The sequence below is a fragment of the Haliotis cracherodii genome, unplaced genomic scaffold, assembly GCF_022045235.1.
Source record: "Haliotis cracherodii isolate W230 unplaced genomic scaffold, xgHalCrac1.p SCAF_25, whole genome shotgun sequence".
Lineage (NCBI taxonomy): Eukaryota > Metazoa > Mollusca > Gastropoda > Lepetellida > Haliotidae > Haliotis > Haliotis cracherodii.
In genome coordinates this window covers 7,365,711-7,392,060 of record NW_027266281.1, presented here as the reverse complement: position 1 = coordinate 7,392,060, position 26,350 = coordinate 7,365,711, and the positions used below count along the sequence as shown (strand labels likewise).

General features: G+C 40.1%; 2 pseudogenes; one reads left to right on the top strand and one right to left on the bottom strand.

The window, feature by feature from the left end:
• Positions 1 to 18,566: 18,566 nt before the first annotated feature.
• On the top strand, positions 18,567 to 19,435 carry LOC139472860 (uncharacterized; annotated as a pseudogene).
• A 5,741-nt stretch (positions 19,436 to 25,176) lies between these two features.
• On the bottom strand, positions 25,177 to 25,909 carry LOC139472698 (uncharacterized; annotated as a pseudogene).
• Between the last annotated feature and the right edge of the window lie 441 nt (positions 25,910 to 26,350).

The window sequence follows — 26,350 nt, the reverse complement described above, 5'->3', positions numbered from 1 at the left end:
ATCCAAAAACTTAAAAAAATAGGACTTAAAGGTCAAATCGTAAACTACATCCAAAGCTTCCTCCAAAACCGCAAAATTACAGTGGGTATAGACCAGGCCTTGTCGGAGCAGTGCCCCCTAGAAAACGGCACCCCACAAGGCAGCATTCTTAGCCCCACACTTTTTAACATCATGATAAACGATCTCTTTGATGGCTTATCCCCTAAAATAAACACTTCCAAATTTGCTGACGACGGCGCCCTCTGGATCCGGTCCAAAAGCATCCTAACATCCCAGGACTTACTCCAAAAATCCCTAAACAAAATTCAACAATGGGCAGATAAATGGGGCTTCTCCCTCAACTCAGAAAAAACCACAGGAATAGTATTTAAACATAAAAGTATGAGAAAGACCACCCCAAATCTCAAACTAAACAACAAACCAATCCAGTTCCAAAAACAAACCAAATTCCTAGGCCTAATCTTCGACGAACATCTCTCCTGGGATGCCCACGTCGCAAACCTAATTACCAAATGTAGCAAAGACCTAAACACACTAAGATGTTTAACCGGCTCCAACTGGGGTGCCTCCAAAGATACTCTCCTCAGCCTCTATACATCCCTAATCAGATCCAAATTAGACTATGGCTGCGCCATATACGACACCTTAAACAAAAGCTTAGCCCAAAAACTAGACTCAATACAGTACCAAGCTCTAAAACTAGTCACACGTACTCAACAAGGCACCTCCCTCACTTCACTTCAGGCCTTAACAGGAGAAATGCCACTAAATCTTCGTAGACAATATCTAACACTAAATTTCTGGGCAGCGGCCCAATCAAATCCTCTCCTCCAAAACCTACTAGATCAAAATATCCGTCCCCAAAACCAGGCTCTAACCAGGAAACACCCCCTCCTCACACCGATATCCCAACGAATACTAAACTACCGTAACGAACACCAAATAGGAAACCTAAAACAAAACTGCAAAAACTCCAATGTATTCACCCCTAAACTCAAAATTCCAAAAATAGACACATCACTAGCAAACAAAATCAACAAACAAACAGATCCAAATATAGCTAAATCCACCTCACTAGCTTACATACATCAAAACTGGCCAAATTGGTGTCACATATATACAGACGGATCCGCTGATCCGATCACAAATCATACAGGTTTCGGAGTCCACATAGCCCAACCAACCAGAAATACGCAATCCTACCGACTCCCAAACAACCAATCCATATTCACTGCAGAGCTCATGGGTATGGTCGCAGCCCTCCATAACCAGCACACTAAAAACCAAAAAAAAATCCTAATACTTACAGACTCACTAAGTGGACTACAGGCCCTCCAAAGCAAAAACACCAAAAATCGACCCAAATTAATTAACCAAATCCTAAAAAGTATAAATAACCTAAGAGAGGCAGGCAAGGAAATAGTACTTATATGGATCCCAGCCCACGTAGGAATATACGGGAACGAAAACGCTGACCTAGCCGCTAAAAAATCACTTAAAATCCCGGAAATTAGCCTAAAGCTACCAATATCCAAAGCAGAGATCAAAAGTATCAACAAACGCAAAATCTCCCAAAAATGGCATAACCTCTATCAAAACACAAACACCCAAATCATTAAAATCCTCAAAAAACCCCTTCCCAAACCAAAAATCCTCCACCCCTCCAAAAAAATCGACAGGATAATCACCAAACTCCAAACAGGTCACACCAAACTAAATAGCCATCTCCAAAAACTTAAAAAACACGCAAACGGGAAGTGCCCACATTGCAAACATTCAGAAACAATAGAACACGCCCTCCTACACTGCACCCACTACAACACCCACAGAACAACACTTAAAACCAAACTGAAAATAAATACAGCTCTTACCTTAGAAGCATTACTAAACCCCCTAAATAACCCAGAAATATTCAAAGCCCTAGGCATATACCTAACTAAAACGGACCTAATCAACCGAATCTAAACATAACCAATTAATAAACACTAGCATGTAATACACCAACCCACCCCTACACACTCCCTTAGTCCTAACCACACCCCCAAGGCATATATTCCAAATTTCAAAATTTTCAAAAATTTATTTAAGCAACCTCTAAAAACCCCACTCAGGTTGCACACCTCTCGTCCCGCCTAGAACCTCACTAAATGGCCCGACCGGGCCCGTGTGCGAAATACGCTTCAGTCGGAAAGCGCACGTAAAATCTCCTAATATAAGTAAGTAAGTAAGTAACTTTACTTTGCCGATGCCGGTTCAATAGGTGACATCCCATTAGTGAGACACCCATTGTAAGACAGTGGAGAAGGTGGGATTAATTAAACAAACACAGCCAGTCTACCCACTTAACAATGGTCACAGCCCATGATTAGCGGATTAATTAATAAGAGTAGGCCAGTAATTCTGTTTGAAAATTCTCAGGAAATAAATGAGTTAGGAGCTAATAGGAGCTTACTCAATAAGTTTCACTGTACACAACCACCCACCAGAAGACACCAGCTGAATCACCAAATTAAAAATCTTAAACAAAACTGCAAACAATCAAATATCTTCACCCCTAAACTTAAAATACCCAAAATAGACACAACACTAGCTAGCCAAATAAAAAAACAAACCGACCCATACATAGCTAAAACTACCACACTAGCATATATACACAAAAATTGGCCAAATTGGTGTCACATTTACACGGACGGATCCTCAGATCCGACCTCCAAACACACGGGTTTCGGAGTCCATACCACACAACCAACTAAAACCACACAATCCTTCCGACTCCCAAATAACCAATCAATATTCACGGCCGAACTAATGGGCATGGCCTCAGCCCTCCACAATCAAGAATCCAAAAACAACCAAAAAATCCTAATACTTACTGACTCCCTAAGTGGACTACAAGCCCTCCAAAACAAAAATACCAAAAACCGACCTAAATTAATAAATCAAATACTTAAAAGCTCCAACGACCTAACAAAAGCAGGCAAACAAATAACCTTCTTGTGGATACCCGCCCACGTAGGAATATACGGTAATGAAAACGCCGATAAAGCAGCTAAACTATCCCTCAAAATCCCAGAAATAAGCTTAAACTTACCCATCTCAAAATCAGAAATTAAAAGTGTAAACAAACAAAAAATCACAAAAAAATGGCATAACCTATATCTAAACTCAAATAGCCAAATCAAAAGAGTGCTCAGCAAACCACTAACCAAACCAAAAATTCTCCATCCATCCAAAAAAATCGACAGAGTAATCACTAAACTCCAAACAGGACACACCAACCTAAATAACCACCTAAAAAAATTTAAAAAACACACTACAGGTAACTGCCCACACTGCAAACAACCAGAAACCCCAGAACACGCACTCATCCACTGCACACACTACCTAACACATCGAACCGCATTACAAACCACCCTCAATCTAAACAAGGCTCTCACTCTAGAAGCAATACTAAACCCACAAAATAAACTAGAAAACTTCAAGGCCTTAGGCGTATTCTTAATAAAAACGGAACTAATAAAACGCATCTAAAACCATAATAACCTACCAAATCAAAATCACATAAACAAACAATCATCCACCATACCCAGCTCCCTTAGTTCTCCTCCCCAACCCCATCGGCATCTATTCCAAATCTCAAAATTCCCAAATTCTATATAAGCAACCCCTAAAGCCCCCTCTTGGGTTGCACAGACCACCCTCGCCCCTTTCGGAAACACATTAAATGGCCTGGCCGGGCCCGTGTGCGAAATACGCATCAGTCGGAAAGCGCACGTTAAATCTCCAAAGTAAGTAAGTAAGTAAGTACCAGCTGAATCCAGTTCCTTGGCAGCTTAAGGAAGAGAGCAAGAGAAGAACCAACCTCTCCTATGCCAGCCCTCTACAACGACGAGGTCTTGAGACATGATCCGGAGGCTGCAGCTATATTTCCCTCCTTCAGCTAGGTCGGCAGCGCCATGTGCAGACACCGCAGTCACACGATCCCGAAACTCCCTAAAACCAGAGCTGAAGTCGACATTGCAGCACCCTGGAGAGAGACCCATGATGGTGAGCGGTTTCTGCTTTTTGCCGACGGTGAAGGTCTTGCTGTTTGATACAGAAATAACCCCCTTGTGGAACAGTGGATCCGACGAGCTGCTGCCTTGCCTCTGCTGCCTCTTCAACAGGTTCAGGATGCATGGATTGACTCCAAGAACCAGTCTCCCGATGTACCGAATGCTGACGAATTCAACTACCACATAGTCACAAACTGGGTGGATTATGAAGCCAGATTCCCTCTTTCACTGTGGGATCATCACCAGAAATTTGGCCCAAGGACCAACAACCACCTGGAGGTTTTCCACAGTCGCCCCAAATGCATCACTGAATCATCGTCATCCTAACCGAACCCGGGTATTCAGCGTGACGAGCGAACGCTTTAACCACAAGGCTACCCGACCACCCCCCACCAGCAAGAAAGCGTGTGTACAAGGAGATTGACAGTCGACTTTCCAGACTGAAGGATCAGCTATCCCAGGGTGTCAAGACACCACTCCAGTTCTTGGATGCTGTTGGCAAACTTCTGAAGATGGATTAAGGTTGTGTCAGTGTGACAACCTCGATGTGAACTGTGATGTAAACTGTGATATTTACTTTAACTGAACGCTTAATGGCGAATATGTTAAAACAATGGATTTAAGGGATGGATGAATTAAAATGTTTTATGAAATAAAGTAAAAGAGGGTATCAAACATCTTGAGTAATTTCTTTTGTCTATAATAGGAAAAGTCCATTTTCATGATAGGGGTTAATTACCTGATTAACATGTGCAACCAGGTATGACATTGTTGTTTTAAAGTGTCTCACAACTGGGCTGTCTTACTAATGGGAGGAGACCGTTCAATACAGGCTGATAGTGGGTGTTTTTGAATCTATTCTACATACTAATCATTTCGGGAAGATGATACACATTTTTCTATATTTTGGGTTACTTTGCTTATATAATTTCCGATTATCATTCTTAGTTTTACTTTTTCTCTTCTGCTGCGGTGATGCGGGTCAGGCTGAAGACCCGGGTTCGATGGTGATATCCATCCGAATCCAGGACCTTTGCATGGTCCAGATTTAAAGATTATATATCTAAACGTACGCAGTCTTAAAGACAAAGTAGATTTTATCAGTGCTGAATTAGATAGTTATGATGTTGTATGTTTAACAGAAACCTGCTTGCACCATGATATTCTAGCCACTGATATTACACTGATACCATTTTCATATCGTAGCCTGTATTAAGGAATATATTTTAGATCTAAAATCAGAGTATAACGGACAGCATGAGCTGGAGGCGCGCGTGGATATATTGACAGTGTTTACGTAGTTAGTGTTAAAACCGAATGTTTGCGAGGATTAATAAGATTTCTGAATTCTGTTACAACAGTAACCGTATATGTATTTGTTACATTAAGACATTTCATTCAAATTTGTTTGTTATGATTATGTCTTATAATTACTTTAGGATGGAAGGTACGGTTACCAAATAAAATATGCTGAAATATCAATTCATTATGACATAATTTCATTATTTCATAATCTATTTTTTAAAGTAACCCTCCATACATTAAAGATAACTATTTAAAGAATATATTACTTAAACACATTGCAACAAACCGAATAATCAGGGGGGAGACTTTATACTGAGGGGGGCGCGAAAAATATCCGCCCGGGGGAGATTTTATTTCAGAACAGATTCTCCGGGGGAGAATCTGTACCGGTATAAAATCTCCGGGAGGGGGAGAATTTGTACGGGGGAGAGTTTATACCGGGACACCGGCATTACACCAGAATGTCCTGTGTATTGTTGATAGTGCCTGCCTGGGACATTTAGAAGAATGTTCTGTTACTGTAGTGTCACGTAATGAATGTGACGTAAATTTCCCGAACACAAAAAGTAAACAATAAATAGGATATTCCATATGTCTCGTAAAATATCACATTTCTCTCATCTTGTGACGGAGAGATGAGAAACTTTCACTCGTGGTTTCGCCACCCTTCCCCCTACCCCCTACCCCCTACCCTAGGCAGACATTTGGTAAAAGGGTAGATTTGGTAAGTCGGCCTCAGGTGAAACTGACTAACAGGGCAATTACATACGGATTATGGTAACCAAGGATCCAACCAATTGAAACTTGCGTTAATTAAACAACCTCCCACATCATGCTCGGCTGTGAAACAACATAATCATTGGCAATTATATGGAGAAGATACCTGATCATCTCTTATGGAAGAACTTTTTCTATTATTAAATAAGACAACAAACACGATTCTACACCAAAGAAGCATTTACTCGTTTGTTATATTTCAACATACATCATAATGAAAGTCATCCATCACAATCATTAAAAAGACATAACACATTAAATGATATTTACAGTTACTTCGTGATATAGCTATAGATTACTAAAAATGTAACAGGTCGGGGCCTTAGTCAGCATAATCCATGACTCGCAATCGCGAGAGTCAATATACCGGTACCTTGGTATCAGTGGAAGTCCAGTGATTCTGCGCACGAAAGTCCTGATCTCGGGACACTCCTTCTAGGGATTCTGCAAGCCGATGTTTTGGACTCTTCTCCAGATGCACTGTGTGTAACAGAATAGAAAAAAACAGCCTTTGCATGTACACTCCAACACAGTGCGAACATCATTTCGCGCTGCATCCTCAAAGTCCATCTGCAAAAGAAACATGGCAAAGTCTGGTGCCAGGGTCTTGTGGTCTGGCATTTAGTCTTTTAGGTTCTACTACACCAAATCAGTACCAGTTTGGACAGTGCGGTTTTCGTAGGGAGCCTTCAGTGCAGATCGAGAGATATCTGCAGGCTGTGATTGGAGGATATTCTGTAAGATTTTTATGTCTTTCAAATGTACATCCATCCAGTTAGTAAAACTGACCATGTTTTTCTATATTTAGTACTGTCTTTTTCAACATGATGATTTATGCTGAATGTGACCACAGCTATTTTCAAGTAGGTGACATTTGGTGCGAAACTGGGGGTGTTGTGTTTAGCTTCCGGTACTCGGAAAAGGAGCTGACTTAGGTAGTCATTTTTATTGCTGCTCTAAGGCCAAACTGTGCACACACGTACAGGTAATAGCTGTTGAATGCTTAGTTATTTTAAAAAAATATATAACGTTACTATAGAAGTATATGGGAAAATATTTGGTTGTGTGTAACCTGTACGGTAGAGACTCGTTCTTGCTGATACAAAGGTCGGCATTACAGCGATGACAGCCGTGTTGTCACCTGTCCATGCACCGTCCCGCAGTTTCTCCACTTCTTCTCGGAATAGTGCCGGTGTCCCGGTATAAACTCTCCCCCGTACAAATTCTCCCCCCGGAGATTTTATACCGGTACAGATTCTCCCCCGGAGAATCTGTTCTGAAATAAATTTCCCCCGGGCGGATATGTTTCGCGCCCCCCTTAGTATAAAGTCTCCCCCCTGATTATTCGGTTTGTTGCAATGTCTTTAAGTACTATATTCTTTAAAGAGTTACCTTTAATGTATGGAGGGTTACTTTAAAAAATAGATTATGAAATATGGTCATAATGAATTGATATTTCAGCATATTTTATTTGGTAACTGTACTTTCCATCCTAAAATAATTATAAGACATAATCATACCAAACAAATTTGAATGAAATGTCTTAATGTAACAAATACATGTACGGTTACTGTTGTAACAGAATTCAGAAATCTTATTAATCCTCGCAAACATTCGGTTTTAACACTAACTACGTAAAAACTGTCAATATATCCACGCGCGGCTCCAGCTCAGGCTGTCCGTTATACTCTGATTTTAGATCTAGAATATATTCCTTAATACAGGCTACGATATGAAAATGGTATCAGTGTAATATCAGTGGCTAGAATATCATGGTGCAAGCAGGTTTCTGTTTAACATACAACATCATAACTATCTAATTCAGCACTGATAAAATCTACTTTGTCTTTAAGACTGCGTAGGTTTAGATATATAATCTTTAAATCTGGACTATGCAAAGGTCCTGGATTCGGATGGATATCACCGCAGCAGAAGAGAAAAAGTAAAACTAAGAATGATAATCGGAAATTATATAAGCAAAGTAACCCAAAATATAGTGAAATGTGTATCATCTTCCCGAAATGTTTAGCATGTAGAATAGATTCAAAAACACCCACTATCAGCCTGTATTGAACAACATCAGCCGGCATCGACAAAGCAAATTGATCATGTAATTGTTACAATCGGGCTGGCGGTGAATCTGAAAAGGGATTCATACGTTATATACAACTTTAAAAAAAATGATTATGAAAAACGAAAGGAAAAGTGCCCACCCCCCCACCCCCCTTCCCACACCCGAAAAGAAAAAAACCCCGCAAAATCAATAAAAACCAACAAATAAAAACAAACAACCACACACACACAAGTAACTAAATATATAACCCAGAAAAAATAAAGGAGAGAAATAAATAAACAAAAAATACATAAACAAATAAACATTAAAACTTAGAGGAATATGAAAATGTGTAATGCTAAAGCACGAAGACACGATAACCTGTACCAACATTACAATGTTCCCCGTTATGCATGCTTTACCTGGGTTACATACGGGTGATCTAAGTTAGAAATATATGACTGATATAAATTCTTTAAACACGGTAATATCGAATATGCTTGGGTTATCTTTTTTGTAAAATGTGCTCCATTCAAGAAAAGTTATATAGAATTATATATTTACTCTCCCCCATGTATTTTGCTCTTTTATGTAAAAGCTTTTTCACCTGACACATTTTAATTACAGATTCCTTTGTTTATATTTCAATGCAAACAAACCACGCTTTTGAAATGTTATACAAAAACTATGCTTAAAAGTTTACAGAGTTTGTTGTTTCTAATACAGTTTTTGTTGTCTGTATACATTTTTTTAATATACCAGTTTGAGTCTACATGTGAACACAATCGATGGTTGAAATGTAAGTCTAAGAACAAAACATGAACTTATTCTCAAGAACTCTGATGAATACCATTTCATGTTTATTTGCCCTATATACGAAAATCTAAGAGACAAGTACTAACCGCAGTGGTCTCTATCTCATTTTAATGCTAAAAGATTGTCTTCATTACTGTCTTGCAAGGATCTTATAACACAACATCAACTGGCTTTGTACATACATAATGCTTTTTTGTTACGAAGTGAATTGTTACCTTGACTTTGTATTTTATAAAATATGTTATGTAACTCTGTTGTATATGGGCCTGTGGCCTTTCATACAATAAAGAATTGAATTGAAGAACTCTGATGTATAAAGTTACCTTCATCTTTGATTGATTGATGTATTTTCAATCTTTATTCAGCACTGAAGAGGCCACAGGCCTATAGTACGAAGCATTAAGTTTATGAATAATCAGCATTGATTTTGACCCCATAAACTGTCATAAAGTATTCATAAAGTATCAGGGGTCATTTAAACTTGGAAAATGACTGACTGACTGACTGATATAGAAGATTTAACGTGCGCTTTCCGACTACAGCGTATTTCGCACACGGGCCTGGCCGGACCATTTAGTGTATTCCGAGAAGGGTGAAAGTGGTGTGTGCAACCCAAGGGGGGGCTTTTAGGGGTTGCTTATATTGATTTTTTGAAATTTTTAAATTTGGAATAAATGCCGAGGTGGGTGGAGGAGGGAACTAAGGGAGCCGGGTGAGGTGGGTGTTTGTATGTTTATTGGATTTTGGATTGGTAGATTAATTAATTTTTAGATGCGCTTAATTAGATCTGTTTTGATTAGGAATACGCCTAGGGCCTTGAAGTTTTCTAGTTTATTTTGAGGGTTTAGTATTTCATCTAGAGTAGGAACCTTATTTAGATTGAGGGTGGTTTGTAGTGTGGTTCTGTGTGTTTGATAGTGGGTGCAGTGAATGAGTGCGTGTTCTGTGGTTTCGGGTTGTTTGCAGTGGGGGCAGTTGCCTGTGGTGTGTCTTTTAAGTTGTTTTAGGTGGTTATTTAGGTTAGTGTGTCCTGTTTGGAGTTTTGTAATTAATCTGTCGATTTTTTTAGAGGGGTGTAGGATTTTAGGTTTGGCTAGTGGTTTTCTGAGCACTTTTTTGATTTGGCTATTTGAGTTTTGATATTGATTATGCCATTTTTTGGTTATTTTTTGTTTGTTTACACTTTTAATTTCTGATTTTGAGATGGGTAGGTTTAGGCTTATTTCTGGTATTTTGAGAGATAATTTAGCTGCTTTATCGGCGCTTTCGTTGCCGTAAATTCCTACGTGGGCGGGGATCCACAAGAAGGTTATTTGTTTGCCTGCTTTTGTTAGGTCGTTGGAGCTTTTAAGTATTTGGTTTATTAATTTAGGTCGTTTTTTGGTATTTTTGTTTTGGAGGGCTTGTAGTCCACTAAGGGAGTCAGTGAGAATTAGGATTTTTTTGTTGTTTTTAGATTGTTGGTTATGCAGGGCTGAGGCCATGCCCATAAGTTCGGCCGTGAATATAGATTGGTTGTTAGGGAGTAGGTAAGATTGTGTGGATATAACTGGTTGTGTGGTATGGACTCCGAAGCCTGTGTGGTTGGAGATCGGGTCTGAAGATCCGTCAGTGTATATGTGACACCAATTTGGCCAATTTTCGTGTATGTATGCAAGTGTGGTGGTTTTGGAAAATGACTGACTGACTGATATAAAAGATTTAACGTGCGCTTTCCGACTACAGCGTATTTCGCACACGGGCCTGGCCGGACCATTTAGTGTATTCCGAGAAGGGTGAAAGTGGTGTGTGCAACCCAAGAGGGGGCTTTTAGGGGTTGCTTATATTGATTTTTTGAAATTTTGAAATTTGGAATAAATGCCGAGGTGGGTGGAGGAGGGAACTAAGGGAGCCGGGTGAGGTGGGTGTTTGTATGTTTATTGGATTTTGGATTGGTAGATTAATTAATTTTTAGATGCGCTTAATTAGGTCTGTTTTGATTAGGAATACGCCTAGGGCCTTGAAATTTTCTAGTTTATTTTGAGGGTTTAGTATTTCATCTAGAGTAGGAACCTTATTTAGATTGAGGGCGGTTTGTAGTGTGGTTCTGTGTGTTTGATAGTGGGTGCAGTGAATGAGTGCGTGTTCTGTGGTTTCGGGTTGTTTGCAGTGGGGGCAGTTGCCTGTGGTGTGTCTTTTAAGTTGTTTTAGGTGGTTATTTAGGTTGGTGTGTCCTGTTTGGAGTTTTGTAATTAATCTGTCAATTTGTTTAGAGGGGTGTAGGATTTTAGGTTTGGTTAGTGGTTTTCTGAGCACTTTTTTTATTTGGCTATTTGAGTTTTGATATTGATTATGCCATTTTTTGGTTATTTTTTGTTTGTTTACACTTTTAATTTCTGATTTTGAGATGGGTAGGTTTAGGCTTATTTCTGGTATTTTGAGAGATAATTTAGCTGCTTTATCGGCGCTTTCATTGCCGTAAATTCCTACGTGGGCGGGGATCCACAAGAAGGTTATTTGTTTGCCTGCTTTTGTTAGGTCGTTGGAGCTTTTAAGTATTTGGTTTATTAATTTAGGTCGTTTTTTGGTATTTTTGTTTTGGAGGGCTTGTAGTCCACTAAGGGAGTCAGTGAGAATTAGGATTTTTTTGTTGTTTTTAGATTGTTGGTTATGCAGGGCTGAGGCCATGCCCATAAGTTCGGCCGTGAATATAGATTGGTTGTTAGGGAGTCGGTAAGATTGTGTGGATATAACTGGTTGTGTGGTATGGACTCCGAAGCCTGTGTGGTTGGAGATCGGGTCTGAAGATCCGTCAGTGTATATGTGACACCAATTTGGCCAATTTTCGTGTATGTATGCAAGTGTGGTGGTTTTAGCTATGTTTGGGTCGGTTTGTTTATTTATTTGGTTAGCTAGCGTTGTGTCTATTTGGGGTATTTTGAGTTTAGGGGTGAAGATATTTGATTTTTTGCAGTTTTGTTTAAGATTTTGAGTTTGGTGTTCATTGAGGTAGTTAGTTATTCTTTGGGATATTGGTGTGAGTAAGGGGTGTTTGCGAGCTAGAGCTTGGTTTCTTGGGCTAATGTTTTGGTTAATTAGGTTTTGGATGAGAGGGTTTGTTTGGGACGCGGCCCAGAAATTAAGGCTTAGATGTTCCCTGCGTAGATTTAGTGGCATTTCTCCTGTAAGGGCCTGAAGTGAGGTGTAGGAGGTGCCATGTTGGGTGCGTGTAATTAGTTTGAGAGCCTGATATTGTATTGAGTCAAGTTTTTTAGAAAGAGAGTTGTTTAGGGTATTGTATATGGCACAGCCGTAGTCTAGTTTTGATCTAATTAGTGTTGTATATAGTGAGAGGAGGGTATCTTTGGAGGCTCCCCAGTTAGAGCCGGTGAGACATCTTAATGTGTTAAGGTCTTTGCTGCATCTAGTTTTTAGGTTTTGGACGTGAGCCTCCCAGGTGAGGTGTTGATCGAAAATAAGTCCTAAGAATTTTGTTTGTTTTTGGAATTTGATTGTTTGGTTGTTTAGCTGGAGGATTGGGTAGGCAGGTTTCATGTTTTTATGTTTGAATACTATTCCTGTTGTTTTATCTGAGTTAAGGGAGAAGCCCCATTTGTCTGCCCATTGTTGTATTTTATTTAGAGATTTTTGGATTAAGTTTTCTGCCATTTTAATGCTTTTAGTGCGGATCCATAGGGCTCCGTCATCCGCGAATTTTGAAGTGTTTAGTTTAGGGGATAAGCCCTCGAATAGATCATTTATCATTATATTGAAGAGGGTTGGGCTGAGGATGCTGCCCTGGGGAGTGCCATTTTCTAGGGGACACTGGTCCGATAGTGTATGGTCTATACCCACGGTAATTTTGCGATTGTTTAGGAAATCTTGGATGAAGTTTATTATTTGACCTTTTAGTCCTATTTTTTTTAGTTTTTGTATTAGCCCGTGGTGCCATACCATATCGAAAGCTTTAGAGAAGTCGAGGAATATGCCTATGGTGTATTGCTTGTTTAGCTGTCCTGTTTTTATATCCTGTTCTAGTCGGGCAAGGTTATCGAGAGTTGATCGGCCAGGAGTGAAGCCGCTTTGGTCAGGGTTTATGATGTTGTTTTGGTCTAGGTAGTGCTGTAGCCTATTTTTAGTCATAAGTTCCATTATTTTGCAGAGATTTGAGGTTAAGGAGATGGGCCTATAGGAGTTTGCCTGATCTGCTGGTTTATTTGGTTTAGGTATTGGGATTACTAGAGCTTCCTTCCATGAGGATGGGACCTGTCCGTTTAGGTAGACTAGGTTGTATAGTTTAAGTAAAGTTTGGAGTAGTTTGGTAGGTAAGTGTTTGATTATTTGGTAAGAGGTGAGGTCTAGGCCAGGGGCTGTTCCTTTTTTTCTATTGTTTAGTACGTGATTTAGTTCTTCTATGGTGTAAGGTTGATTTATTTCTAGGTTGTCTTGTCTGTTTTCTTTGGAGAATTTGGTTTCTTTATTTAGTTTATCTTGGAATTTCTTACTGAAGTTACTGTTGCTGCTAACTTTAGAGAAGTGTTTGGCTAGGTTGTTGGCCTTTTGGGTGGGGTTAGTTGAGTTGTTTATATTGGGGCTTTTTTTGTGCCGTTTGATGCCTCGTATGGCGTGAATTTTGCGCCACACCTTCCTAGCATCGGTGTGGTGATTTAGCTCCTCACAGAATTTTTTCCAGTTTTTGGTTTTAGCAGTTTTAACTAGGTTTTGCACTTGGTGGTTAAGTTCATGAGCTGTTTTGAGATGAGAGGGGTCTCGTTTAGCTCTGTTGAAAGCTGATTTGCGTTTTAGTCTAGTTAGCTCTATTTCCTCATTCCACCAAGGGACAGTGGGTTTTCCTGGGTTGGATGATTTGAAGGGGATTGCGGATTTGGCTGCGTTGATTATGAAGTTAGTTAGGTTTTGACAGAATGTTTCGGGGTCTGTTGTTTCTAAATCGTTTAGATTAGCTTCGTTGCATAATTCTTGGAATTGGTCCCAGTTGGCGTTTTTGTACTGAAATTTAGGTTCCTGTTTAGGGATTTGATTTGGTATTTTTATATTTCCTAGGGTTATATTTATGGGAAAGTGGTCGCTGCCTAGAGGTACTGGGTGGACGTCCCACATCAGACTTTGTGCTAAGTCTGGCGTACATATTGTTAAGTCGATAGCCGACATGGTGTGGTGGGTTTTGTCGTACCTAGTTGGTTGGTTATTGTTTAATAGTATTAGGTCATTTTTTTCGATCCACTCTGATATTAGTTGTCCATGGTTGTCTAGTTTATCTGCAATGCCCCAGGTAGGATGATGGGCATTGAAGTCTCCTAGGAAGATGGTTGATTTATTTCCTAATTGGTAAAGGACATCTAGGTCTGTATCTTTAATTTGTTTTAGTGTTGAGTGATAGATGTTTATGATTTTTATTTTTTGGTTATTGATGGTGACTTGGATTCCATTAGCTTCTAGATTAGGAGTGTTTACTTTAACTTCCTCGTAGTTAATATCCTCTCTAACGTAGATGATTAGACCTCCTCCTGTTCTGCCTGGCATGGTTTTGGACCTGTCGGTTCTCACTGCGTTATAATTTGGTAGGTTGAATTTAGTTTTATGTGAGAATTTGGTTTCTTGAATACAAGCTACATGGGGACCTTTATCTATTTTGAATTTAGCTTTGAGTTCAGAACCATGGCCGGCGAGGCCATTGGCATTCCATTGAAAAATGTTTAGGCCTTCCATTGGGAAACTGGGTGGATTTATGTTTGGTTTAGGCTTGGTTTAGGTATTTACTTTAGTAGGTTATTAAGGTTGCTGCTGAAACGTTCGAAAGAGGTGGTGACGAGTTTTAGTTTATGTGCTACACCAAAGAAGGCTTTGGAGCTGGCTTCTGGATTAGACTGCTTTAACACGTAAGCTAGTAGGAGGACTAAGTTGTTCAGATTTTTGCTTGCTACGTTTTGGGTGAGTTTTTTTCTATAGCTTTTGGTTTTTGGGGCTGACAAGGTAAGCTCGTTTATTTCCTCTGAGGATGTGTACTGGTCCTCTTCGGTTAAGTTGTCTTTAGTTTGGTCAATCTGTTCGGTGGTGGGTTGCATGCTGGGTTTGGGTGCGAGAGTCTGAGTGGTTTCTGTAGTTTCCCTGTTGACTGGGTGTTCGGGGGTTGCCTGTAGGTTTGGGAGTGTTGTTGCCCTTGTGGCTGTGATGGCTTGTGTTGGTGCTGGTTGTGTGGTGGTCGTTGTGCGTTGGGTTTTGCTTGCGGGTGTAGATGTGGTAATTGTAGGGTGAGAGGCGGGGAGGGTGAGAGTGTGAGTTTGTGGGATGTGTGGGGTGTTTATTTCATTTGCGGTGTATGCGTCTCGCTGATTTGGGTCCCATACGGAGACTGGGTATACTGTTTTGCGTGCGTGAGTGTTGTTGTTTGAGGGTGGTGTTGGTAGTAGTGGTTTGTATGCTTGCGGTGTGGGTTTTTTGGTTTGGATTTTGGCCGTGTTTATGTCTATATGTCTGTTGGCCTGTTGGGTGAGTGATAGTCTGTGGGGGCATTGGTTCGAGAGTGATGAGTGTTTTATGGATTTGCAGTGGATGCACCAGGGTGTGCATATGCCTGGGCAGTCCGTTTGAGCACAGTTTTTGCATTTAGTTTTTTTGAAAGTACATTGGTTAGCGGTGTGATTGTATTGTAGGCAATTAGAACATTGCTTTACTTGCTTGATGTATGGTTTGACCTCTAAGTTATGGTTAGCGCCGAAAGTGATATGTTTGGGGGCTTCAGGGTGTTTAGCTGTTTTTTTGAAGTTTATTATTACAATAGGTGTGGGGGTGGTTTTCCCGTTTCTGTTTGATTTAATCCTGCGGAGGCTAGTTATTTGTGGTTGGGTTTGGATAGTGTTAGCTTCTTTGGCGTATATGTCGAGGTCCTCGTCGGTTTCCCTTGGGTGCACTCGAATAACTCCCCTAGTGTATATTTGCCAGTTAGGTTTAGAGCTATTTACGGTGAATTGGAATATTTGTTTAATTTTAGTTGCTGCTATGTAGGATTCTTGATTTGGGAAGATTATCTGATATCCTTTGAAACTACGTTTGATGTTTAGGTAATTGATTTTTTGTTGCCTTAGCCACATGCCTATTTTATTTATGGTCAGTGTTGGAGCTAGTTGTACTGAGGGGGTGGCCGAAAAAAAGTAGAGGGCCCATGTGGTGATGAGGGCTGCGGGTGAGAGGGTGTGTGAGGTAGGTGATGCCGATGCGTCTAGTTTGCGTTTTTTTGAGTTGCATGCTTGGGGAGGTGGGGTGCTGGGTTGAGTTTCCATGTAGGAGGCTTGAGGGTCTTCATCGCCGTAGCCTGCGGGAATGAGTGAGGGTGTTGCCCTGTCGGAGGTGTTGTGCGCCTCCGCAGGTGTAGGGGATGTAATGCCAGATATTTCGCATATCTCGATTTGTCTTTGGTCTGTCATGCTGGGATTGGGTGTATAGGATGTGTGTGTGAGTTTTGGTGTTTGAGGTGAGGGGTTGTGGATGGAGTGTTTTGGAAGGGGTGAGTAGTGTTTGCGGTGTTTTGGTTGTTTTGGGTTTGTGAGTTGTTTAAAGCTTTAAGAGATTAATTGGAGGGCTTGTGTTTTAATTTGAAGTGTTTGAGTTTGTTTAGGTGGGCTTTGTGAGTGTAGTTTTAGGTTTGGGCTTGGGTGTGAGCGTTGATTAGGAGGTGTAGGTTGTTGTGAATGGATGGGTGAGTGGTTATATAATTACCTTTGAAGTTCTCCCTGGGCTTGCTATCAGCGGTGCTGTGCGTGGGCTTGAGGAGGCTCTGGAGGCTTGGAGAGGTGTTGCTGGCTTGGAGTACAAACTGCAAACTGGACTTGGAAAATGATTGACATGCCCCTTTATAGAGCGAGGATTGGGCTGTTTTCCCACCCGATTGACTGATATTACAACATTCACATGGTTTAGAATGGTACAATGAATGGTAAAGCATGCAAATTACACTAATACGCGATATTTCATAAGAAAACATCATATCTCCGTTAATGGGCAGGGCAGGAAATGACAGTGTTTTGACATTAATTAACGTGTTGGACATCCCTAATTAACCTTTACTAATTGATGTTAAACCAACACAGGATGTTTTCTGGAAGTGGACAATCGCGAATGCCATAGGGCTGACACGACACGTGTTAATAACTGTCCTAGAACTTCTAAAGTTACTAAACAATCTTTATACCTACGACTAGCATATAAACTAAACATCGTCTCTATCAGAAGCCAGCTAAACAACCAAACAATCAAATTTCAAAAACAAACCAAATTCTTAGGACTTTGAACATCTCACCTGGGATGCTAACAACTAAATGCAGTAAAGACCTAAACACCCTAAGATGCCTAACTGGCTCTAACTGGGAAGTTTGAATACTATTCCTGTTGTTTTTTTCTGAGTTAAGGGAGAAGCCCCATTTGTCAGCCCATTGTTGTATTTTATTAGAGATTTTTGGAGTAAATTTTGGGCAATTTTAATGCTTTTAATGCTTTTAGTGCGGATCATCCGCGAATTTTGATGTGTTTAGTTTAGGGGATAGGCCATCGAATAGATCGTTTATCATTATATTGAAGAGGGTGGGGCTGAGGATACTACCCTGGGGAGTGCCATTTTCTAGGGGACATTGGTCCGATAGTGTTTGGTCTATACCCACGGTTATTTTACGATTGTTTAGGAAGTCATGGATGTAGTTTATTATCTGACCTTTGAGTCCTATTTTTTAAAGTTTTTGTATTATCCCGTCGTGCCATACCATGTCGAAAGCTTTAGAGAAGTCTAAGAAGATGCCTGTGGTATATTGTTTATTTAGTTGTCCTCTCTAAATATCTTGCTCTAGTCGGGCGAAGTTATCTAGGGTTGAGCGGCCAGGAGTGAAACCGCTTTGATCTGGGTTTAGTGCCTCAAATACAATCACACTGCCTCCCAATGCACATACCCTAAAACTAAATGTAAAAAATGCACACAAACAGACTGCCCAGGCACATGCACACCCTGGTGCACCCACTGCAAATCCATCCAATACACTTCACTTTCAAACCAATGCCCACACAGTCACACACTCACCCAGCAGGCCAACAAACACATAAACATAGACACGGCCAAAATCCAAACACGAAAATTTGCTACACCCGCATCCAAACCACTCCTCCCTACACCACACCCAAACACCATCCCACAAACAAACACCACACCCATAACCGACAGCTCTGTCTGGGGCCCCTACCGAGAAACCGCACCCACCTCACACACACAAGCAGCCACTCAACCAACCACGAATCCTCCCACATCTCATCATAGCCAAAACATCAACCCCCGCATGCAAAACAAACCACAACACGACCGCCACAACACGACCATCATCCAAGCACCCCACAGCCCACATGGCAACAACACTCCCCCACAAGCAAGCACAACAACAAAACACAAAACCCTTGGACAGGGCGGTTGGTCAAAACTTGGGTCCGTCGCATTTTGTAATTTAAGTTAAACCAAAGGCCACCATCAACATCTGGTGAGGACATATTGGTTTCTAACATACCCAAGACGCTCCTGACTCACGATGGGTTTATGTATTGAAGTCTGGAGAGTGCGAATCGGCATTTTCACCCACCCTCGAGGTACGAGACAGGTCGGCCATATTGGCGATTACAACCCCAGGACGAAATGGACACCGTTTACAAAGATGTGCTACCGGCTCATGGCAACATGTCTGGTCCTTTACACAATGACTATGGTGAGTGCTACAATCATTCATCAACATAATCGTTTGCTTCTCTCAGGGGATGTGGAATTAAACCCGGGGCCCCCAAAGGTTGACTTCCAAACATGTAAAGATGAGATTTTACAAGAGCTTCGGGCAATGAAGTGTGAACTTTCTAGGGATATCCGTGATATAAAGTCTGACACACGTAAATTGAATCAGTCCGTGGATGAACTCAAACTACAAATAGCAGATATGAAAAGCCAACAGGAAATACTACGGCTGGACATAGATGCATTATCTGAACGTGTCACTTGTGTAGAGGAGCATAGTTCTACTTTAGACAGGTCAGCATATAGTTATGTTACCGATAAGATTGACAACCTTGAGAAAACTGTGGATAAACTAGAACAGTACAGCCGGAAGCAGAATATACTGCTGTATGGTGCCGCTGAGAAACCTGATGAAAATAAAATGAACATAAAGGAAGTTATTTGCGAAACACTGAACACCCATAATGATGGTACTCCATTTTCAGCGCAATAAACTGAAGGAGAGTGGAGGAGAGTGGATATGGTATAGGCAGTGATCTCACCACACACCAGAGGAAAGTACTCCAGGATTTGAGACGTAATAACAAGCAAGGCTACTACAAGAGTGGTGCCCTTGTAGTTAAGGATTACCAACAGCATTCAGATAGGCAGGACACAGATACTAATGATAAATAGAGGTGTGTCCGAGGCCCGGATTATCGCTGTGTTACTAAATCAATTTCAGATTTCTTGTTCTGGAACATTTCCGGTATTACTAATAAACTTCTAGACGATGAATTTGTTTCATATATCACACAGTTTGACTTTATTGGACTCACAGAAACATGGGCCAAGGACTGTGATTTTGATCAACAGCTTGGTGATTTTCCAGCCATATGTTTTGTCTGCAGAGAGATTGTCATCTTTTGGGAGATTATCGGGGGGGGGATTGTAGTACTTATTAGAAAGTCTCTAGTCAATTATGTCAAAGAGCACATTATTGGACAGAATGTGATATATGTTATTTTGGATAAATCCGTATTTAAGCTAGAAAAAGATGTATTGGTAGCTTGTGTTTATGTCAATCCTGATGGGTCAACTTGGTACAGGGGTAAACCAACAAAATGTGGAATTAGTTTATTATTTGAATCCTTGTTAGATGTTATACAAAAATATGGTGATATGTTTATCATGCTTGGAGGTGACTTTAATTCCCGAACCGGTAATGAGCCCGATGCCGCAGAGAGTGATATTGCTGAAAGGCTTGGCATCCAGGAACCTTCTGATATTTATGGCAACGTGATCACCAAACGTTTCTCTTGTGATACTACTGTTAATCGCCTTGGTAAGATTTTACTAAACGTATGTAGTGCTTTGAATTTGTGCATTTTCAATGGCCGATGTGGATCAGACGCGGCAAAAGGTGACTATACCTTCATCAGCCACAATGGCACAAGCGTAATCGACTATATTGTTGCATCCCCTTCATTGTTTATGTTGTGCAAACAGTTTGACATTGCAAATAGAACAGAGTCGACCCATATGCCAGTTACATGTTCATTTCACGCACGTGCCAAAGCTGGATCGAGAGACCGTGAGCGTGTTGCACGAGACCCAGGGGACAGCTACCGCTTTGTGTGGAACGAGGACAAAACTCAAACTTTTAGAGACAGTTTACTGTCTACAAATTCTATTTCAATGCTTGACAAGTGTTCAGATTTTATCGCTTCAGGTAAAATTGATAAAGCAGTTGAGGTATTTTCAGATGTTTTATGTACCGCTGCGAAATGTATGAAACGCCCTTCTTATGTTTCTAGAAGTAAACAGCCATGGTTCGATAAGGAGTGTGAATACCACCGCTGTGAAAGATATAGGCTTCTTAAGGTTTTCCGATCACTAAAAGATTCGTCATCACTTTGTAATTATATTAAGGCAAGAAATACTTCTACACATGTTATCCGTGAAAAAAAAGAAGTTATATCAAGACAATGTACAGAGTACCATTTTGACTAACTTGGATAACAGTAAAATATTTTGGGCAAATTTGAAACGTCTGTCTGCTACCACTGTCCGTCCTAAGCCAAATATAAATATTGAGCAATGGTTTTTACATTTTAAGGGGTTGTTCGATTCAGAAATGGGGGATGAAGATAACACTGTGCCAGATAACAATTTTGATGACTTAACTCAATCTATCTTAGACTCGCCAATTGAACAGCAGGAGGTAATTGAGGCAATTAACAAATTGAAAACAGGCAAAGCTGCCGGCAGTGATAAACTTATTGCTGAAATGTTCAAATACGCATGCAATGTGTTAGTTCCCTATATTACCCGTCTGTTTAACGTTATGTTTGATTCCGCTTATTTTCCGATTTCCTGGTCGACTGGCCAAATTGTACCATTACACAAGAAAGGGGATACTAATACACCCGATAACTACCGAGGGATTACAGTATTAAGTATTTTTAGCAAGTTATATATTTCTGTTCTAAATAGAAGGTTGCAGGCTTGGTGTGATGCCTATGATAAAGTTGTGGAGTCGCAAGCAGGATTTCGTTGTGGCTATTCCACAATTGATAATATGTTTATTTTACAGTCAGTTATACAGCGTTATCTGGGGAAGAAGCGAGGTAAACTATATGCTGTATTTGTAGACTTCTCCAAAGCGTTCGACTCTATAAACAGATCAAAACTATGGATAGTTTTGAATAACAGTGGTGTGTCACCTAAAATGTTTAAATGTATACAATCCATATATACGACTGTACGTTCCTGTGTAAAGTTTAACAATAACTTCTCAGATGTATTCGATTGTGACTTGGGTGTCCGTCAAGGCTGTGTACTGAGCCCGTTTTTGTTTTCATTGTTTATCAATGATCTAGCTGTTGAAATTGAGGCTAACTGTGAACCCGGAATCCAGCTCCATCCAGACATAATTCAACTATTCCTGCTACTCTTTGCTGATGATGCAATTCTTATATCAGATACTGTATATGGCCTCCAAAAACGCATCGATGTACTCGAACACTATTGTCATAATTATTTCCTTAAGGTAAATCTTGATAAGTCGAAAATAGTAGTTTTTAAGAATGGTGGTGTACTTTCTAGATCTGAGAAATGGTATTTCAGTGGTTGTCAGTTGGAATGTGTATCATCATACAAATATTTGGGAGTTGTATTTTCAAAGAATTTATCATGGTCGAAACATACTTACAATGCTTCATTACAGGCTAAACGGGTATTGTTCTCGGTTCTAAAATCCCTTTCATCACTTAAACCTATTCCACTGAAACTATTTTTTAAAATATTCGATACAAAAATTGCTCCAATTATGTTATATGGGGCTGAAATGTGGAGTTTTGAAAACTGCAAAGAAATAGAAAGTATCCATGTACTTGCTTGTAAACGTCTGCTAGGTGTTAAAACGTCTACTCCCAATCATGTTGTGCGAGGAGAGTGTGGAAGATACCCACTGTACATTTCTGCGTATAAACGCTGTATAAAATATTGGTGTAAACTTATGTCCCTACCAAATTCACAATATCCTAAGAAAAGTTATGATATGTTATTTCAGCTAGCCACACATGGTAAAACTAATTGGGCTACAAAAGTCAAAACTCTTTTATACAGCCTTGGATTTGGATATATATGGGAGAACCAATATGTTATTTGCCCCGAATCATTTATTTCCGAATGTGAAGATCGGTTAAAATTTGCGTACGAACAGGACTGGCATTGGTCTTTAGTAAATAGTTCTAAAATGTTCCATTATACACTTTTCAAAAATTCATTCAGTCTAGAGTTGTATTTGTCTGCTATCACTATCAACAAATTTCGTGTTGCACTAGCCCAGTTTCGCTGTAGCTCCCACACTCTCCATATTGAGACTGGTAGATACGTTAATACTCCACGAGAGCAGAGATTGTGCAATAGTTGCAACCAAGGATATGTCGAGAATGCATATCATTTTTTATTAATTTGTAACGCTTATGATGAACTTCGTCTTCAGTATTTACCACAGAAGTATTTTGTACATCCTACTCTTGCTAAATTCAATATGCTTATGGCGGTAAACAATGAAACTGTAATTAGAAATGTTGCAACTTTTATATACCATGCTATGAATGTTAGACTCCAAACACTAACCCTATAAATGTTAATGATGGACCGAATATTGTACCATGGGCCGCTGGCCTACACATGTACATGAATAAAGAATTATGTGAACAAAACACAAACACTAAGAAATCCACAGCTACACCCATCCCGCAAACACCTACACAACCCTCCACATCACATGCCTCCCCTATGGAAACTCAAACAGCTAAACCTTATCTAACCGATGACGAAGATTTCCTCCACTACTGAGGAAACAATAGACACTACCCCAACTAAAACAAACCAAACTTCCCTCTCAGCCCCAAAAAGAAAGAAAAAACTAAACCGCAAAACTCCCCAACCAGTTAACACCCATAACCTAAATAACCTCACCTTACTCCTAGTATATATGCATAGTCAAAACTCACCAAAAGCTAGCATGAAATCCTTCCACAAAGTAGCTTTCAATCTAAAATTAACCCATCTTCCCTTCTTCCTCTTTAACCTCCATCTAAAAGAAGTCACCGATTAAAATAAAAACTAAAAACTAAATCACCAATCAACCGAACCCAATAATGGAAGGACTAAATATTTTTCAGTGGAACGCCAACGGACTCACCTCCCACGGTCATGAACTAAAAACTAAATTTAAACTAAATAAAGGCCCTCACATTGCTTGTATCCAGGAAACCAAATTCTCAAAAAAATCCAAATTCACACTACCTTACTACAACTCAGTTAGAACTGACAGAGCTAAACCAAAAACAAGAAGAGCCGCTGGAGGACTAATCATATTTATCAGGGAAGATATAAATTACGAAGAAATAAAAATAGACACGCCAAACCTAGAAGCCAACGGCATCAAAATCACATTATATAACCGAAAAATAAACATCATAAATATATACCACTGGGCGGAACAAAAAGTCCAACCTGAGGATCTAAACAAACTACTCAAAATAAGCGATACATCTACTATATTCCTAGGAGACTTTAACGCTCACCATCCTACATGGAGCATAGATGATAAAATAGATAATCATGGCAAATTAATTTCCGAATGGATAGAAACAAACGACCTAGTACTCCTAAATAACAACCAACCCACGAGGTACGATAAGATAAACCAAAAAATGTCGGCTATCGACCTAACCATATGCACCGCAGATCTAGCTCAAAGTACTCAATGGGAAGTCCACGACGTCCCGCTAGGTAGTGACCACTTCCCCATAAACATAACCATAGGAAATACAAACGTACCAATCCAAACAGAAAACCAAGAACCAAAATTCCATTACAATAAAGCTAACTGGGACCAATTCCAAGATATCTGCAACGAAGCTAACTTAAACGAAATAGAAAATAATGATCCAGAAACATATTGTAGAAACCTAACAGACTATATAATAAACGCAGCCAAAACCTCCATCCCCTTCAAAACATCTAAGACAGGCTAGGCAAACCCACGGTACCATGGTGGAATGAGGAAATAGAACAAACTAGACGAAAACGTGAATCAGCCTTCAATAAAGCAAAACGCGACTACAAACATCTAAACATAGCCCACGAACTAAACCACCAGGTTCAAAAAACTAGTCCAACTAGCCAAAAGTAGAGACTGGAAAAAATTCTGCGAAGGTATGAATAACCGTACAGATGCCAGAACGGTCTGGCGCAAAACCCACGCCATTAGAGGCTTAAAACGACATAAAAAACTAACATTAACAACTCAACCAAACCCGCCCAAAAAGCAAATAATCTCGCCAACCACTTTTCAGCCGTTAGCAGTAACACCAACTTCAGCCAAAAATTCCAAGATAAACTAAAAACCAAAAACAAACCCACAAAAGAACCAAACAATAAGAATCTAGAAATAAACCAACCCTTCACAATGGAGGAGCTCCTCTACTTAATCCAAAACAGGAAAAAGGGCACAGCCCCAGGATTTGACCTAACTTATATAGATTACAACATTACCTAACCCAAAATAATATCAACTACTGAACTGCATGGCAAGTATTTATAAAACGACCGGGGGAGGAAATATTCTGGGGGGAGATTTTATTTCGTAGGATGGGGGAGAGTTTATTTCGAGAGGGGCGGAACTGTACCGGTATAAATTCGGCGGGGGGGGGGGGGGGGGGGGAGATTTTATTCTGGGGGCGAATATATTTCGTGACACCGGCAGAGGTTGATACGGACGCAAGTTCCTTGACAATATCCATGGTTTCTTTCACCTACAAAAAAAAAAAGAAAATTGTATTATTTAATATTTTTTTAAATTTCATTATATCGAATGGACAACTTAAGAGAAAAATGTAAGCTCAATTTTGCTGAAACTAAATGTTATTTCTTCTTACCTTAATATCAACAGCTTGTTCAAAGTCGATCTGTATCTTGCTAGGTGACATTGGTCTGTTGAGTCGCTCTTGAGCTTCTTCAGTTGTCGAAAAAGCCGGCCATAGGTTGTGACTTGACTATCTGGCAAAAGGGCGAACAGTAGAGGGAAGGTGTTGGGACCAACTCTGGCATGATTGATGTATACTTGATCCCATAAACCTGGACATGCTGTGAAGGTACCATCCACGTAAAGGGTGTCAGCTTCCTGGAGTGCTTGTATCTGTTCTGCAGTGGAGAAATGGTTAAGAGCGAATCAAGCTTTGTGGGACCTAAAAAAAAAGTTAATTCTAACCAAGTCAAAAATACGGGATGATATTTACCTGTAAAGTGCACGCTCTGAAATGATGGCATGCTGGGGATGCTGGCTTCTTCTACTTGAGCGACTTGCTCCTCGTACAATACCTGCATCTGTGTGGTTTCTTCTCGCGCTCTTTTACGAAGATTGCTGACAAAGTTCACTCTGGTTTCATCTTCAGGTGGATGGTTATGTTCCGACTGATTGCGAAGAAAGTCACCGACAGTCGTACATTTCCCATTGCACGTCTTGACGACACATCTCCAATGTGTGCAGGTTTGCCTCTCGCGGTTTCTGTTGTAAATATATCTATCTAATATCAACTGCTCACTTCCACGCCGAGAGGTGATGTACTCTACTTTCCTTAAACCGGCCATATCGATACTGATAATGATACGTACCCCAAGATAAATTTTATTTGTTTGATGAGTAGATAATCTAAACTCAACTCCTTAAACTGATCATACAGTAAGACAATTAAGCTACTCCATAGTTTACATAGTTAATCTCATGCCTATTGAACCTGTGCTGAGAGTAAGGTATTTTAGATTAATTAAACCAAAGTGTATACTCCCTAAACTGTGAGTCCCCTATCCCTACTCAGTACTTTAATCTAATTAGGACTGATCCATTACACCTGTAGGTATATTCCCTCTTTGCCTAAGTAAAATTGTCTAACAATTGGGACGTCTAACTAATGGGATATAACCGACATCTTTATGCCTTGAAACACTTAATTGCTGTTATTTATAAGATGCTAATCCTATTTGTTAATCCCCATTTTTGTGTACATCGACCGTCTGCCATCCTGAACAAGA